Consider the following 18,647-nt stretch of genomic DNA (forward strand, 5'->3'; position numbering starts at 1 on the left):
TTAAAGTTATGCTTAACAATTCAGTACATAACATTAAAAAGAAAACCTATATTGACTGTATTAGCAGATGTTTAAAAGGCATGTAATAACCAGCAGCTAATCCTAATAAAAATCTAAGTAAAGTGGTCATAGAAGGAATCTACATAAATACGGAAGTATTTTCCAGAACCCAAAAGCAAGCACATTAAGTCGTCATTCCATTAAGCTCCAGCTTGACAGGGAGGCTTGCACGCATCACTGTTCCTCCACATCTGTGAACCCCCAGATGATCCTGTGGATGTGACAAGCTCATGGGGAAGGGGCCAGAGGAGTGGCTTTGGCAGTGTCTGCCCAGTCTGAGCTGGCCCTGTCCCTCTCTTCTGTCTGGAGCTTGTGACCACCTGTCCCTGAGGACTTCCCACTGGCCTTTCACCACCAGGTGTGGCTCCTGGCGTCACCCTGCAGGAACCAGGAATGAATTCCTGGGGTTGGGTGAGGAAGAAGATTGTTACTGTAACAAGCCACCTCCCCAAGGCCCAGGGAGCAGTAGTAGGGCAAGTACCGGGAACCAAGTGTGGCATCTAGAGTACTGAGGGCCAGCTGCAGGCGTGCGCAGCCTGGCAGGTACCCATGGTTCTGTTCCTCTCTCTGTGAGGAATCAGCTCAGCAATCATTTCCAACCTCTCCCTTCTTCCACATGCCAAATAAGTGGACCAGTGTTCTTGAAATGGGGGGTGGGGGGCAGAAGGCCTGAATGCTCTGAACTCTGGAGGGCTTCAGGTCAGAGTGCAGCTCCTAGACTGGCCGGGAAAGCCTTTAGGGGTTGGGGGGTTTGGGGTCTCAGCATTTGGCTTTGGCCTGATATTTGTTGGACACCTGTGTTTCTCTCCTTGTGTCTTTCTTATGGCACTTGTCTGGTCTACCTCTAGTTTTGAAATGTTTTATTAGACAATTTAAAGTTCATGTAAAAAAAAAAAGGTCATATAAAACAACAGGTGATAGATGTGTAAGTTTGGAAGCATAATAATAAAGACCTTCAAGCCAGCCTCCCAGCTTGGGAATTTAACCATCCTGCACCACAGGAAAGCTCCTAGGAGGCATTTCCTGCCAATGGGTAAGGTGTTCCAGGATATTTTATCATTCCCTCATTACCTTGCTTTTTTTTAAAGAAAAAAATACTGGGGCACCTGGGTGGCTCGTTGGTTAAGCATTCAACTCTTGATTTTGGCTTAGGTCATGATCTCAGGGTCCTGGGATTGAGCCCCGTGGTGGGCTCTGTGCTCAGTGCGGAGTCTTCTTGAGGATTCTCTCTTCCTCTGCCCCTCCCCCTGCTTGCATTTTCTCTCTCTTTCTCTCAAATCTTAAAAACAAAAACAAAAAACAAACTTAAAGGGGCCCCTGGGTGGCTCAGTTGGTTAAGTGTCTGCCTTCAGCTCGGTCATGATCCCGGGGTCCTGGGATCGAGCCCCACATCGGGCTCCCTGCTCAGCTGGAAACCTCCCTCTCCCTCTCCCTCTGCCTGCCGCTCCCCCTGCTAGTGCACACTCTTTCTCTCTGTGTGTCAAATGAATAAAAAAAAATCTTTTTTTAAAAAGATTTTATTTATTTATTTGACAGAGAGAGACACAGCGAAAGAGGGAACACAAGCAGGGGGAGTGGGAGAGGGAGAAGCAGGCTCCCCACAGAGCAGGGAGCCGGATGTGGGGCTCGATTCCCAAGACCCTGGGATCATGACCTGAGCCGAAGGCAGATGCTTAACGACTGAGCCACCCAGGCGCCCCGAATAAAAAATACCTTAAAAAAATTTTTTTAAAACTTATATATGTATAAATAACATATTCACTTCTTGTTTATGAGCTTTGTAAAAAGGAATCATAAGTAATCTGCATATTCATTTTTACTGCTGAGTAGTATTCCATTGTGTGCATTGTATTAGTCAGGGTTCTCCAGAGAAACAGAACCAATAGAATGTACATATCTCTAGAAAGAGATTTAAGGAATTGGCTCACGTGGTTATGCAGACTGACAAGCCCAAATCTACAGTCTGGGCCAGCAGGCCCAAGCCCTAGCAGAGACTGTGGTACAGCTCCAGGCCCCTCCAAAGGCTGGCAAGTAGAGGATTCCCCCTTACTTGGGGGAGGGTTTTTTTGGTTTTTTTGTTTTATTCTGTTCGTATCTTCGGCTGATTAGATTGGGGCCCTCCTACATTGTGGAAGGCAATCTACTGATTAAAATGCTAATCTTGGGGTACCTGCATGGCTCAGTTGGTTGTGTCCAACTCTGGGTTTCAGCTCAGGTCTTGATGATCTCAGGGTCGTGAGATTGAGCCCTGTCTTGGGCTCTGTGCTCAGCGGGGAGTCCGCTTGTCCCTCTCCCTCTGCTTCTCCCCCTGCTCTTTCTCTCTCTCCCCCACCATAAAAAAATAAAATAAGATAAAATAAAATGTTAATCTTACTCAAAAACACCCTTGCAGAAACACCTGGAATAGTGTTTGATCAAATACCTGGGCACTTTGTGACCCAATTAAATTGACACATAAAATTAATCACATGGATAAACATCCTCTCCCAAACTGACTATTGTCACACTTTTTTAAAAAATATTTTTTATTTTTATTTAACATTTTATTTATTTGAGAGCGAGAGAGCATGCTCATGGGGAGGGACAGAGGAAGAGGGAGAAAGAATCCCAAGCAGACTCCCATGCTCAGCACAGGACCCTGAGATCATGACCTGAGCCTAAATCGAGAGTCAGATGCTTGGGGCGCCTGGGTGGCTCAGTCGTTAAGTGTCTGCCTTCGGCTCAGGTCATGATCCCAGGGTCCTGGGATCGAGCCCCTCATCGGGCTCCTTGCTCAGCAGGAAGCCTGCTTCTCTCTCTCCCTCTGCTTGTACTCTCTCTCTCTGTCAAATAAATAAATAAAATCTTAAAAAAAAACAAAACCAAAGGGATATTTAAAAAAAACAAAAACAAAATCAGATGCTTAATGGACTAAACCACCCACGGGCCCCTATTGTCATACTTCTTAACTGTACCCATCTAGTAGCTGCCCAAATGTTCCTTTCATTCTGTCCTTAATTTACCTCTCCCTGGTTACTGATGAGGATGAGCATCTTTTCATATGGGTGTTAGCAATTCATGGGTTCTCTTTGCTGACACGTCCGATGAGTCTTTTCCTGTACGTCTCTTGGGTTGTCTGTACGTCTACGGCCGTACTACCCTGAACGCGCCCAAACTCGTCTGTATTCTTATTGATTTGTGTTGGTTCTTCATACTGCCTAGAAGCCAGTTTGCTGGTTCTATGAGATACAGATATCACTTCTTACCTTGTCCATGTGTTTTTACTGTCATCGTGCTATCTTTTGTTAAACATTTTTAATTTCAGTGCAGTTCACTATATTAATCTTTTCTTTAATTACTGGTATTTTTAATGTTTTTTTTAAAAAGATTTTATCTATTTATTTGCCAGAGAGAGAGCGTGCGTACACAAGCATGGGGAGCAGCAGGCAGAGGGAGAAGCAGGCTCCCCGCTGAGCAAGGAGCCCAATGCGGGACTCGATCCCAGGACCCTGGGATCATGACCCGAGCTGAAGGCAGATGCTTAACTGACTGAGCCACTCAGGTGTCTCTTTTAATGACTTTTTAAGGAAATCTTGGGCACCTGGGTGGCTCAGTCGGTTAAGTGTCAGACTCTTGGTTTTGGTTCAGGTCGTGATCTCAGGGTCCTGGGATCAAGCCCCACATCGGACTCCACGCTCAGTGTGGAGTCTGCTTTAGATTCTCTCTTTCTCCCTCTCCCTCTGCCCCTCCTGCTCGTGCTATCTCTTTCTCTCAAATAAATAAATAAAATCTTGAAAAAAAGATAAAGGGAATCCTTCCTTGTCTTGAGGTCATAAAGATATACTTTGTTTTCTTTTAACAATTTTAAAGTTTTGCTTTTCACATTAAGCCTTAGTCTGTCTGAAGTTGATTTTTGTAATTGATTTTTGCATGGGGTAGGAATCCAATTTTATTTTCTTCCATTTGGATGACTGGTTGAGTCTGCATCACTATTGAGAGATCCCACTGTGCCTTGGGACACCACCTCTGTCATAGAGGAGTTTAGAAATATGTGTGGATCTGTTTCGTTGCTTTTTTTGTTGTTAAATTTTACTTTTTTATTGCAGTAAAGTATGCATAATATAAAATTTACCATTTTAACCATTTTAAATTATACAATTCTGTGGCATTAAGTACATTTACATTGCTGTGCAGTCACCACCACAGTCCATCTCCAGAACTTTTTCATCTTCCCAACCTGAATCTCTGTCTCCATTAAACAACTCCCTGTTCCTCTCTACCTCTTCTAGACCTGTGGGTCTGTTTCCAATCTGTACCTGATCAACATATCACCACTAGAGGCAACCCTCCCTTCCTCCATTCTGATTTTTATTTATTTTATTTTAAAGATTTATTTATTTATTTGAGAGAGAGAGAGAACAAGTGGGGGAGGCAGAGGGAGATGGAGAGAGAATGTTAAGCAGACTCCATGCTGAGTGTAGAGCCCGACTCAGGGCTTGATCCCAGGACCTCAAGATCGTGACCTGATCCAAAACTAAGAGTCGGATGCTCAACTGACTGAGCCACCCAGGCGTCCCCATTCTGCCTTTTAATAAAAGTAATTTGGTTTTAACTTGCTTATGAGTGAACCACAAGGATGGACAGAGACTCTCTAAGTGGATCTCTGTATCCCTTAAAATTAGCATTTTATGGTGAGCATGTGATGAGAGCTAATAAATGCTAATAATTGAGTACTGGTATTGGGTTTTGAATGAGTTAGTAAGTTAAACTCACTCAGGTTCGGACCTGTGAGAGAGAGAGTGATGCAAGAGTGTCAGAATAGGACGAGATACCCACTTCATAACAGGCATGGAGGATATAGCGGAGTGTAGTAGCCAAGTGGATATGCTGACTCTCCCTGACCTACCTTCTGGTACAGCCTCCTTGAAGGTCAGCTGGGTCTGCAGAACAGATATCTTTGCTTCAGATGGCTGCCTTGCATTAGTCTGCAGTGGAGAGAGAAGGAAAAGAGGCCTAATTTCCATTGCTTATGATCTTTTTTTTTTCCCCTTTTTGCTTTGTTCTTGAAGTATAGTTGATGTACAGTGTTATATTAGTTTCAGGTGCACACATAGGGATTTGACAGTTTTACACATTATGCAGTGCTCACCATAAGTGTAGTCACCATCTGTCACCATACAATGTTATAACAGTATTAAATTGACTACATTCCCTATGCTGTATTTTTCAGGTCTGTGACTTATTTATTTTATAACTGGAAGTTTGTACCTTTTTAAATATTTTTATTTTAGAGCATGGCGGGGAAGGGCAGAGGGAGAGAAGGTCTCAAGCAGGCTGCACTGAATGTGGAGCCCATTGAGCCCATTGCGGGGTTCGATCCCAGGACCCTGAGATCATGATCTGAGCCAAAACCAAGAGTAGGATGCTTAACTGACTGAGCCACCCAGGCGCCCCAGAAGTTTGTACCTCTTAATCTCCTTCACCTGTTTTGCCCATCCCTGCACCTACCTCCCTTCTGGCAACCACTAGTTCTCAGAGTATATGAGTCTATTTCTATTTTTTGTTTGTTTTATTTTTTTAGATTCCAAATATAAGTGAAATCATATGGTATTTGTCTTTGACTTATTTCACTTAGCATAATGCTCTCTGGGTCCATCCATGTTCTTGCAAATGGCAAAATCTCATTCTTTTTTATGGCTGTGATATTCCAGTGTGTGTGTGTAAGTATCTAGATACAGATACATACATATATCACATCTTTGTTACCTATTTATGTATTGATGGACACTTGGACTGCTTCCATATCTTGGCTACTGTAAATAATGCTGCAATAAACATAGGGGTGCATGTATCTTTTTTGATTTATTGTTTTCATTTTCTTGGGTAAATACCCAGCAGTGGAATTATTGGATCACATAATATGTCTATTTTTTTAAAAAAATATTTATTTATTTGAGAGAGAGAGAATGAGAGAGAGAGCACATGAGAGGGGTGAGGGTCAGAGGGAGAAGCAGACTCCCTGCCGAGCAGGGAGCCTGATGTGGGACTCGATCCAGGGACTCCAGGATCATGACCTGAGCCGAAGGCAGTCGCTTAACCAACTGAGCCACCCAGGCGCCCCATAATATGTCTATTTTTAATATTTGGAGGAACCTTCATACCATTTCCCACAGTGGTTACACCAATTTACATTCCTACCAACAGTGCACGAGCGTTCCTTTTTCACTGCATCCTCACCAACACCTGTTTCTTGTCCTTTTGATTTTAGCCCTCTGACAGGTGTGAGGTGATATCTCACAGTGGTTTTTATTTGCATGTCCCTGATGGTTAGTGATGTTGAACATCTTTTCATGTGTCTGTTGGCCATCTGTATGTCTTATTTGGACAAATGCCCTGTTCAGTCCTCTGCTCATTTTTAATTAATTAATTAATTAATTGGTGTTGAGTTGTATAAGTTCTTTATTTTGGATATTGACTCCTTTCCAGATCTATCACTTGTAAATATCTTCTTCCATTCAGTAGGTTGCCTTTCTGCTTTGTTGATGGTTTTTGTTTTTTGTTTTTTCTTTGCCATGCAGGAGCTTTTTATTTTGGGGTAGTCCCAATAGAGTTGTTTTTCCTTTTGTTTCCCTTGCCTGAGGAGACAGATCCATAAATATGACACTAAGGCTGATATCCAGGAATTTACTACCTATGTTTTCTTTTAGGAGTTCCATGGTTCAGGTCTCATATTTAGGTCTTTAATCCATTTTGAGTTTATTTTTGTGTATTGTGTAAGAAAGTGGTCCATGTAGCTGTCCAGTTTTCCCAGCACCATTTATTGAAGAGACTGTCTTTTCCCCATTGGATATTCTTGCCTCCTTTGTCAAAGATTAACTGACCATATAAGTGTGGGTTTATTTCTGGGCTCTTTATTCTGTTCCATTGATCTGTTTGTTTTTGTGCCGGTTCCATACTGTTTTGATTACCACAGCTTTGCAGTGTATCTTAAAACCTGGGATTGTGATGCCGCCAGCTTTGTTCTTGCTTATGATGTTTTAATGATGATCTCCACCCAGGGGCGCTTGGGTGGCTCAGTTAGTTAAGCGGCTGCCTTCGGCTTAGGTCATGATCCCGGGGTCCTGGGATGGAGTCCCGCTTCAAGCTCCCTGCTCTGCTGGAGTCTGCTTCTCCCCCTCTGCTCTCTCCTCCCTGCCCCTCCCCCCCTGCCCTGCTTGTGCTAGCTCTCTCTCTTTTAAGTGAATAAATAAAATCTTTTAAAAAAATGATGATCTCCGTCCAGACAAGAAGCCTGTATTTGACACTTCCTGGAGTGCCCTCCAGGAAGAGCACTTTACTGTTTTCTCCTGGGGAGGAGTTAGGCATTGTGTTAACAGACCAGGAGCATCGAGAGAAAAACCCTTCCGGGGCGCCTGGGTTGCCCAGTCTGTTAAGCATCTGCCTCTTGATTTTGGCTCAGGTCATGATTTCAGTGATCTCAGGGTCGTGAGATCAAGCCCCGCATCCAGCTCCGTGCTGGGCATGAAGCCTGCTTAAGATCCACCCCCCCCCCCCCGGCCCCCGCCACCATGCTTGCTCACTTGCTCTCTCAGAAAAAGAAAAGAAAATCCTTCCTCATGGAAATCAGTGGAGAGGTAGATGGAATACAAATAAAATTCATATTCGATTAATAGATGAGTATGTTGCATGTGGTACCTGTCATCTGCTGCTCATGGGAAAGAGCTGGGAGGGGCGGACAGTAAAGGCGCTGGCTCCTTGGTGGAATTGGCTTTTTGTTCTGTTGTACCTAGGTCTTAGTGGGCCAGATGGAGGGCAACCAGAAGGGGAGTGGATAGAGAGATTCGGAGGGAAGGAGACAGATTGTGGGACAAGATGGGCTGTCAGGTATCAGACCAGGTGTTTTGTCTTATTTAATCCTCTCAGCAACCTGAGAGGTGGGAGGTGCTGGTCCTCTTTTTTTTTTTTTTTAGATTTATTTATTTATTTATTTGCGAGAGAGAGTGAGAGACAGAGAGCACAAGAGGGAGGAGGGTCAGAGGGAGAAGCAGACTCCCCGCTGAGCAGGGAGCCCGATGCGGGACTCGATCCCAGGACTCCAGGATCATGACCCGAGCCGAAGGCAGTCGCCTGACCGACTGAGCCACCCAGGCGCCCCGGTGCTGGTCCTCTTTTTTACAGTCGAGCAACCCACCTCCCTGGGCATCTGGGGTAGGCTGCTGTGCCTGGCACTGGTGTGAGCCCGGGCACACGGCCCGAGAGCTTGCCCCTGAAGTCTGAACTATTGAATGTGTAAAATCCAAGGCGTATTTGGAGGGTTTCTAATTCAGTAAAACATTTTAAAAATGAATGGAAAAAGCATATGTGGCCCTTTTCTCAATGTGAAGTTGAAGAGCGAAGCCTCAGTGGAGGGCTGTGGGTCAGTGGCACTGTACGGATTCCTGGTTGCATAATTCAGAGCACTGGGGAAGTTTTGACCTGAATTTTGCAAGACATTCTTCAATTACTGGATAAACAGAAATAATGAAGCTGCTCATTGGTGAGAAGCATGGCAGATTCTTTCGTTTTCCAACTGTTGTTTTAGAGAACAAATACAACTTTTCTTAATTGTCTCTTTTTTTTTAAAGGATTGTTTCAAAAAATCACTGCTGGTTTTCTCTCTTTGTCTTTCAGTAATTTTGTTGCAGGGTATTTGGGCAGGAATATTTCACATAAATTCTTCCTTGAGCTGACCTTCAGGTGCAAGACGTTTGCTCAGGTGCCCAGGCAGACAGCTGGCTGCTCTGACTCTAGCCATAGAAGTTTTCTTAAATGCCATTCAGAATGAATTAAATCTGCACATGTGATTCATACTTTGAAAAACAGGTGTGTGCTTTTATTTCTAGAATTGTGTCCTGTTTCAAACATAGGAAGGTACTCTTATAAAGAAGCACACTATTTATATTAAGTGCAAAGCTATTTAAAAGCATGGGTGAATTTTCAATTATTGTGAGGCGGTAGGCTCAGTCCTTCCAAGTGTGGTCTCCTGGTCAGAAAGACCAAGGCAGAATCCTGCTTCTTTCAGCCCATCCCCTGTGCAGGGCTACAGCTTCCGTTTTCTTAGTGCAGTTCTGATCACAGCTCATCTTTTCTCTAGATACATAAAAAACCATTTTTTAAAACTGAATTATCATATGGTGGTATGTAATCTCCTTTTACTGGTTTCACTCAGTGAGTTCGCAGACTCTCAGAACTTGCTGCATGAATGAAGAGAGGCGCTGGAGGGGAGAGGTAAGGCAGGGTGGGGTGGGGGAGACCAGGCAGGGCAGTCTCGTGGTTTGGAAGTCACTCTGTCAGCCCAGTTCATTATCACAGTCAGATGCTCCGTGTCCTGGGGTGTGCTCCATCAGCTACCTCGAGTGGCCTTCAGCTTACAGGGGCCCTGCCTTCATTTCAAGGTGCTTCCTTTCTTTGAGACAGTTTTGCAAATTGTTTTATTTCTTTATATGCTTCATCTTCCTTGGCCCAACTTTGTTTTATTTTATTCGTTTATTTTAAGTAGGCTCAGCACCCAGTGTGGAGCCCAGTGCAGGGCTTGAACTCATGACTCTGAGACCAAGACCTGAGCTGAGAGCAAGAGTCAGACACTTAACCGACTGAGCCACTCAGGCACTGCCTCACCCTGGCTGCATTTTAAAATGAAGACCTCAGGGTGCCTGGGTGGCTTAGTTGGTTAAGCGCCTGACTTGATTTTGGCCCTGGTGGACGGGCTCAGTGGGAAGTGTGCTTGAGAGTCTCTCCCTCTCCCTCTGCCCCTCCCCACAGTCATGCGTGCTCTCTTTATCTCTCTCTCTCTCTCAAATAAATAAATCTTAATAAATGAAGGCCACATTGCCATTGACTCTTGTGAAGGATATAGTGAATATTTATTAGCTAGTTAAATTTTTTTTTTTTTTTTTTTTTTTTTAATTCATGAGAGACACAGAGAGAGAGGCAGAGGGAGAAGCAGGCTCCCAAGGAGCAGAGAGCCCGATGCGGGACTCGATCCCAGGACCCTGGGATCATGACCCGAGCCGAAGGCAGACGCTTAACCATCTGAGCCATCCAGGCGCCCGCCAGTTAAATTTTTTATATTATTTCTGTGATAAACTTTTTATTTTGGAAAAAATTTAGGTATACAGAAAAGTTGCAAAGACAATACAGAGCATTCCCATATACTTTTCACCTAGTTTCCCCTAATGTTAACATCTTACGTAACTGCAGCACAGTTGTCAAAATGAAGAATTTCACATCGGTGCAGTGTTATTAATTAAACTACAGATGTGACTGGGATTTCACTGGTTTTTCCTCTGCGATTCTGTCTGTTCCAGGATCCAGTCCAGGATATCACATTGGGTTCAATTGTCCTGTCTCCTTGGTCTCCTCCGTCTGTGACAGTTTCTGTGTTATTTTTCGCGACTTTGACAATTTTGAAGAGTGCTAGTTGGATATTTTGTGGAATGTCTCTCAATTTGGGTTTGCCTCATTTTTTTTTCTTTCTTCTTTTTCACATTATTGGACTGGGCTTATGAGTTTTGGGGAAGAATACTGCACAGGTGAAGTGCCTTCCTTATCACATCGTATCAGGGAGTGCAGTGACGTCAGCATGACTTACCTCTGGTGAGGCTCACCTTGCGGGCTTGGTATTTTTATTCCTCGGGTTTACATGTGTCTTACGTGGGCTCTGGTTCCCCATAAAGTTGCCATTCCCTTTAGGTGAGGACCTCTGCTCTGCTTGCTTTGTGTCTCCTCTTTCCAGACTGAGGACTCGTGCTGTGGACCTGCCAGGTCACGTAAAAACACATTTGGGCCGCATGATGCCATGAGCATTTAACAGTTTTCACAATCACAAGTGAAACAAGATTGGTCCTCTATTGATAATTGCTGAAACTAAGCATCATTATTCTAGTCTCTACTTTTTATACATTTGTCATTTTCCATAAAAGATGAAGAGGAAGACATTTCCAGCCTACAGACATAATGAATCCCAGATTGTTTTGATAGTGTAGGTGTTATGGTATTGGTTGTTGCCAGAGTTGTTCAGGCTGTTACTCCTCTTAAAGGTATTTGGTTCTTCCCCAAGGTCTCCATAGGAAGAAAAACTTGTGTGTAAACCATTGTTAAGTGGTACTGCTAAAAATTATATAATAATAATATTTCTCAACATCTTTGAGGAAGAAAAATAATTGGTGTGCCATCAGAAAATAATTCTACATAAAATGAGGTTATGAATTAGTTGAAATACATTTGTGGAACAGAAAGAAAATCTTTACTATTTATTGTCATTAATTTGTTGGAAAGAGTATCTGAATCTAACAAATTTGGGACACGGCCTGTTTCTTTTAAGTGCACCATTTTGACATTACAAACTGTGAGTCTGGTGTTTCAGTAAGTGTAGCAGAGAAATACTGATACCATTTAAAGATCCTATTTCCCCCTCCTGAGCCTCAAGACATTTTTTAATAGGTGGGGAATTGTAAGTGGATTTGGAGGGCGTGTACTGGGGGGACAAGCACAAAAGGACCCAGGGTCTGGGTGAGCTCACTCTTGGTGTTCCCCTCCCATTAACCTGCAAACAGGCGGTCACAGAGTGAGGAGTTGTGAAAATGAACACTGTCACAGAGCATAGTGAGCACACTCGGTGGCACATTTTCAGGCCACATCTTGGCCCTGGAAGTCAGTACTCTCAGCTGTTTATAAAATTTCCCCCAACCCTAATCCAAGTGCATAGGTCCTGTCACAGGACCTTCTGACCTGTCAGAGGTCTTTATACAGCTTTGCGTGCTTATGTTCATTGTCTGGGTTTGGTGGTCACCCGGCTCTGTGGGTCATGTGTGCTGTCAGAAGCACTGGGATATCTGTCTCCTCTTAGGGAGGGGACTATCTGGCTGCTGACTTCCCTTTCTCAGGTTTATCACTGGGAGGGATCTAGTTGTGAGAGCTTGAGAAGTTTCTCTTGCCTGTGTGTGGCTGGCACTGGGGATGGGGCCTTTCATTTGGTTCTGTTCACCTGGTAAACTAAGATGTGCTTATTCTGCAGAATGTCTCCCTTAGACCTGTCTCGGCATGGGATTAATTTGTGTGACGTTGAGGTCTTAAAGAACCTCTATACTGTGAATGAGATTGGTGGTCTGAAGCCAGGGCCAGCATCTTCTGCTTTTGGATGCAGCTGGAGAGACTTGACCCTTCCTGGGACTTACGTTTATTTACAGAAATGATTCATAAAATCTCACACTTTATGGAGTGAATTGTGGGGTGCGCCCAGGAATCCCATCCTTTGGCTTTCCCACATGAAATATTGCACAATTGGTGAAGCCAGCTGCAAGGGTGATGCGCCTTCCTCTGGAGGATGAGGCATCAGGCTTTGGGTGATAGCATCTTGCTCCAGGGTTTATCCAAAACAGGGGAGTTTATGGAAGTCTTGCAGGCAGGGCTCTGCCCTCTGTATCTGTTGGTGCTCAGAGATTGGGAGTGTTGTGGTCCCGAGCGCCCTCTGTGCCTCAGTGGTCTCTCCACAGCCCTTCCAGTCGCTGCCTTGGAGTCGCCCGTCTGGCTGTAGGAACACTCAGGGTGTTCCTTCATTATGAAATCAATGCATGGACTTTGTAAAATACAAGTACAGATATTCAAAAGGAGAAAATCACTGTCAGTACCTTGATGTACACTTTTCCACCCCACAAATGTGATTTTTAAAGACAAGTAGAATCATATGATTTAAACTGTTTTGTAACCTGCCCTGCTTTACCTCACTCTCACAAATGGGAGAAATGTGTTCCTTGTCTGTACTGTCTTAAGCTGGGTCACCTGTCACAGATGCAAAGCAACCACTGCCAGGCTGAGCAGCTTGCTTTCTCCCTGTGACTCGTGCCAGGTGGCTCACGGTGTGCCCATGAGACTTGTTCTGGACTCGGCACTCTCTGTGGCTCAGCGCAGTTGGCCTTTTGGCGAAGTCCCTTCACTTTCTTTTCCTTCATAAGACCTTCTGAACCAGCCCCATCCATGCCCATACTTCGTTCCTTGTGGTCACTGTGGGTTTGCTTCCGTTCGGATTGTCATTGATTCCTTGGTTTTTCTGACCTTTATTGGTTGCCTGCTCTCTGACTTTCCTGGGGGTTAACCTTTTGCCCTCCACCTAAGTATGTGCCTGCTGTGTTTCAACCCTATCCGTAGAGAGGGCCCTTTGACCCTTCCGTGACTTTAGCTGGGATCAGCGTCATTCAGAGCTTCTGGTTCTGTCACCAGGGGATGACCTCGGTGGCTAACACTTAAAAATACACTGCACATTGTCTCACTTGATCTTCCCAAGCCCTGGGTGGTACCTGAGGCTGTCTTCGTGTTACAGGTGGAGGAACCTAGAAGCTTGCCAAGGCCCTGTATCTGCTCACCACTGCCCCTCTCTGTTGCTTGACCCCACTCAGCTCTGCCTTTTCCACGTAGGTGTGGAGGTCCTGTAGGGGACCAGCCTCTTACCTCCTCACTTGGCAGGATCTCATTCCATGCTGAAGTACAGTTGGGAGCCTTGTTTAAGATTAAGTACAGTAGACTTCAATTTTAAATGGTAAAAGTAGAAGAAAAACATAAAATTTGTAAAACAAGATGCACTTTTAAGTTTGTAGTTGGTATTCTATTTATAAGATTATTTATTTGAGAGAGTGTGTATGTGAATAGGGGTAGGAGCAGAGGGAGAGGGAGAGGCAGAGAATCTCAGGCAAACTCCATGCTGAGTGCGGAGCCCAATGTGGGGCTTGATCTCACGACCCTGAGATCATGACCTGAGCCGAAACCAAGAGTTGATTGCTTTACCAACTGAGCCATCCAGGTGCCTCAGTTGGTGTTCTTTTTTTTTTTTTTTTAATATTTTATTTATTCATTTGAGACACAGAGATAGAGCATGAGCAGGGGGAGAGGCAGAGGGAGAGGGAGAAGCAGGCTCCCCGCTGAGCCAGGAGCCCAACGTGGGGCTCGATCCCAGGACTCTGGGATCATGACCTGAGCCGAAGGCAGACGCTTAACCATCTGAGCCACCCAGGTGCCCCTCAGTTGGTGTTCTATTTATAATCACATTTCAGACCTGACAATGGAAGCTTTTAGGGGTTAGAGACCATATCTTTTAGAATGAATTTATATAGCACTCAGCACTGCCTACAGGCTTTAGATTCATTCATTAAACTCTAAATGTATACTTATTACATGCCAAACTGAAGTATAGTATTCTTTTTTTTTTTTTTTAAAGATTTTATTTTTTATTTATTTATTTGAGACAGAGAGAATGAGAGACAGAGAGCACGAGAGGGAGGAGGGTCAGAGGGAGAAGCAGACTCCCTGCCGAGCAGGGAGCCCGATGCGGGACTCGATCCCAGGACTCTGGGATCATGACCTGAGCCGAAGGCAGTTGCTTAACCAACTGAGCCACCCAGGCGCCCTGAAGTATAGTATTCTTGAGGAAGGGTTTACGTGTCCCCTGTTTCTTGGCACATTGGGATTCTTGATTTTATTTTATTTTTAAAAGATTTTATTTATTTGAGAGAGAGATCATGAATGGGGGGGGAGGGGCAGAGGCAGAGGGAGAAGCAGACTCCCAGCTGAGCAAGGAGCCTGATGCAGGACTCGATCCCAGGGCCCTGGGATCATGACCTGAGCTGAAGGCAGATGCTTAACCATCTGAGCCACCCAGGTGTTCCTTGATTTTTTTTTAAGATTTTATTTATTTGTTAGAGAGTGCGCACAGATGGGGATCGGCAGGAAGAGGTAGAAGCAGGCTCCCCACTGAGCAGGGAGCCTGACATGGGGCTCCATCCCAGGACCCTGGGATCATGACCTGAGCTGAAGGCAGACACTTAACCAACTGAGCCACCCAGGTACCCCGGGATTCTTGATCTTTTCCCATTTTTCCCATCTTCTTTATCCCTAGCACTGGTCCAAATGGAGAAGGAGAATGTAATGGGAGCATTCTGGAATGCTTGGGATCATGATTTCTGTTTATTTACATATTTATACCTCTCTCGGTTTCACAAAGGGTTTAAGTTGGTTGTTTGTGACTACCAAAAAAAAAAAAAAGGCAGAACTGAATTCTTCCTTTGCGATCTCCAAAGCAACAACAATAAAACATGTTTATTTCTGATGAGGACCGCAGAGGTCACCCAGAGCTCTCCCACACCACCCCAGCGGGCTTTGTGGGACCAGATGGGCTCCGCTGTCAGAGGGAACCATGTTTAGTAGCTCTGTGCTGTGACTGCTGTGTGACCGTGGGCAAGCCACTTTCCCCAGGGCGCTAGTGTTGTCTTCTGAAAAATGGGGACAATACTCCCACCTTGCAGGGTTATCATGAAGTGTAGAGTCATTGTATGTAAAGATCCTGGCAAATGTATGTAAAATGTCATAAAATAGTCCTAATTTTAGCCTCTATTTGCAGGGTTTCTAAACACCAGTTCGTGATGGTATTTTTACTGCCATGGGGCTAAAATATCAACATTGTCATTATTCTTTACAAAGCTAGAGATACTTAGTTTGAGGCTTTTGATACATTCTGAAGTTGTATGACCTGCTTTTTAGTGTTAAAATGCCTTTTTTATTATTAAAATGCTTTTGAAATGAAATAATGGGAGGTGATTGGGTTTTCTTTTTTTAGTGCCCTTAGTGGAGGAAATATAGTCGGCAGCCTTGTGTTGGGTGCTTCTGCCCTCAGGGGCATACCCTCGTCGGTGAAGCTGGGGGAGGAGGAAGACCCAGCCAGAGAGGCGAGTGACAGGGCGCCTTCTTTACCTGACGCAGCTCTGCACCCAGCCTCCCTGGGGGTTCCCCACATCTGCCCCGCTCTCCCAAGCAGGGCTCCCTGCCTAGGTGTGCCGTGTAGCGCTTGTCACACTGTGTGGTCCTCTGGGTGCTTCTCTGTCGACCCTACTAAACTCTTAAGTTGCTTAAGGACAAGTGTGGGGAATTGTTTAGCTTGTAATCTACAGAGTCTAGCATAGAGAGGGCACAATAGAAATAAATGAGGGGGAAAATCACACTGGCAAACCTCCAGTAAAACATGAATGGAGCAGATCTCTAACTTTATTCCTGAAAATACCCAAAAGCTCCCCACAGATCTTGTTCACCACTCCATTTTGAATTCAGACCTTCCTTCAGGGATCATTTTCCATCTTCAGTGAGTTGTCCAAGGAAGGCTTGAGCTAGCCCCAGAACTGCGAGTGACATCTTAACCACTGAGATGTTGTTAGAAACCCAGGTGTTTCTTCTCATGATGGCATTTTATAAAATGTGTAAGAAAAGAAATTAACATATTTTTCATATCACATTGGTGCTTTGAAGTTTTTCTCAATCGGGCTTTCTGCTTTAATTAGTTTGGCTTCATTTTTTTTCTTTAGCTTTGGGTGAGTGCCAGGGAAGCAAAGAAGCTTATATAAAGGGTTTTAAATTTTTTTTTTTTTTTTTTTTTTTACTTTGCCAAAGATAGAACTGGTACTTAGTTCAGCTTGTTCTGGCACCTTCTTCTTTGATCGAGAATGTTAGAAATTTGGCTTGGTTTATTCCTTTATATATATATATATATATGAAGACTAAAGGCAAGATGGCTCTATTTATGTCTTGTTTCATGAAAAATATGAAAGGTTAACACGTAAGATTTGAACATAGCTGCTACCCTCTTTCCCCAACCAAAAAAAAAAAAAAAATTGACCTACCAGAATGTTTTATATAACCTATTTAAATTCTAGAATTTAAGATTTACTTACCATTTGAAGAAAAAGAAAAGCTAATACCTGTAATTATCGCATGAGATTTTACTTGTTTACTCACTGTCAAACAGCCACTGGAGCCTGTCACTGAAAGCTGCCATTTCCGAGTCGCTGCCTGACGTTATCACGCTTTTTACTGCAGGGATATTGGAGAGCTGAGTTAACCTGGTTAGAAAGTGGACCGTTTAGTTTCATCAGAATCATTTGTGTATGTTAGAGGATCCGCTTTTCTAAGAACTGAGGCCCAGTGCAATGCGCACACGGCCCGGGGCTCGGCGGCACCTTGCAGGCCAGTCCTTGGTGGAGAGAGCAGACGGCTCCGTTGTTCAGGCTCCGCAGCAGGCTTCTCTCCCTCATCCCCCCCCTTCCCCTCCTCTCCCTTTTCTCTTTATTGAGATATTAATTTACATAACAACAGAATGGACCCATTTAGGGGCTTTGACAAATGGATACGCCTGGGTAGCCACTGTCCCAAGCAAGATAGAGAACATTTCCATCACTTCAGAACTTTTCCTTGTGCCCTGTGCAGTCAGCCCCCACCCAGCCCCTGGCCACAGGCAAACATTGATCTGTCATGATGGATTTATTTGGCCCGGTTTAGAATTTCATGTAAATAGAACACACAGTGTGCACCCATTTGCATCTGGCCTCTTTTGCTCACCATGAGGTTTCTGTGATGTACCCGTGTGCATCTGTCAGAAGCTCATTCCTCGTCAGTGTTGAGGAGTTTTGTATTGCGTGGCGATGCTTTACAGAGCTGTTTCCATGACCTGTATGCTCTGTGGAAGTATGTGCATGGTCTGTTATGTAGATCCCTTTCCCCCAACTCTCCTTAGCACTTGAGGAAGGCTGCGGGGCGGAGCAGAGGAGGCACCTTTTCCTCCAGGCCATCACTAGTCCTGATAATCAATCCTTGAAGAGTTTGGCTTCTCAGAACAACTCTTGTTCTGGTTACCCCCAGCCTATGGTAGTGGATACCATCCTGGTTTGTCTTTCTGGAGATGAGGGGATGGGCATTCTTAATGGTGTAAGGTCTTGTGACCAGAGGGGCTCTTCTAGAGCTTTTGCATGATTTCCACCATCCTGGCAGCTGCTAGACCACCTGGCTCTGCTAAGTTCAGGCACATGAGAATCGTGGAGCCCATCTAGCATGGGGCGGCCAGATACCTCCACCTCTCACCCCAGTGCCTGCCTCTAAGTTGTCTGGCTTTTTCCTGGTCCTGTCCGGGCTCAGCTGTTAGCTTTAGCCCAGAAAGGAGGACTGAGGCACAGAACTGCAATTTGCACTGTGTTATTAACAACCTGATGACTGTGTGCCCATTACTCTTTAAGAATCACCTTGTAAGAGTCACTGGTGGTTTTGGGCTGGGGAAGGGGGGAGAAGGAGATGGCAGCCAAAGTGCATGGGGTTTCTTTTTGAGATGATGACAATGTCCTAAAATTGGGGTGATGGTTGCACAGCTTGTAAATATACTAAAAACCATTGAGTTGTGTACTTTAAATGGCTGAATTATATGGTATGTAAATTACATCTCAATAAAGCTGTTTTAGAAAAAGTGTGGCATTAAAGCAAGGACAGACCAGTAGAGGAATGGGGAAAAATCACATGGTGAAGGGGCGCCTGGGTGGCTCAGTCGTTAAGCGTCTGCCTTCGGCTCAGGTCATGATCCCAGGGTCCTGGGATCGAGCTCCGCATGGGGCTCCCTGCTCTGCGGGAAGCCTGCTTCTCCCTCCCCCACTCCCCCTGCTTGTGTTCCCTCTCTCGCTGTGTCTCTCTCTGTCAAATAAATAAATAAAATCTTAAAAAAAAAAAAAAATCACATGGTGAAAATTTTATCCTTTACCCCACGTGACATG

General features: G+C 44.6%; 1 protein-coding gene across 3 annotated transcripts in view; it reads left to right on the top strand.

Moving 5' to 3' along the window:
* PACSIN2 (protein kinase C and casein kinase substrate in neurons 2) overlaps positions 1 to 18,647 on the top strand; it is a 135,065-nt gene that overhangs the window by 27,523 nt on the left and 88,895 nt on the right. The window lies entirely within an intron of this gene.

The sequence above is a fragment of the Mirounga leonina genome, unplaced genomic scaffold, assembly GCF_011800145.1.
Source record: "Mirounga leonina isolate KUSES-001 unplaced genomic scaffold, KU_Mleo_1.0 Mir_418, whole genome shotgun sequence".
NCBI lineage: Eukaryota > Metazoa > Chordata > Mammalia > Carnivora > Phocidae > Mirounga > Mirounga leonina.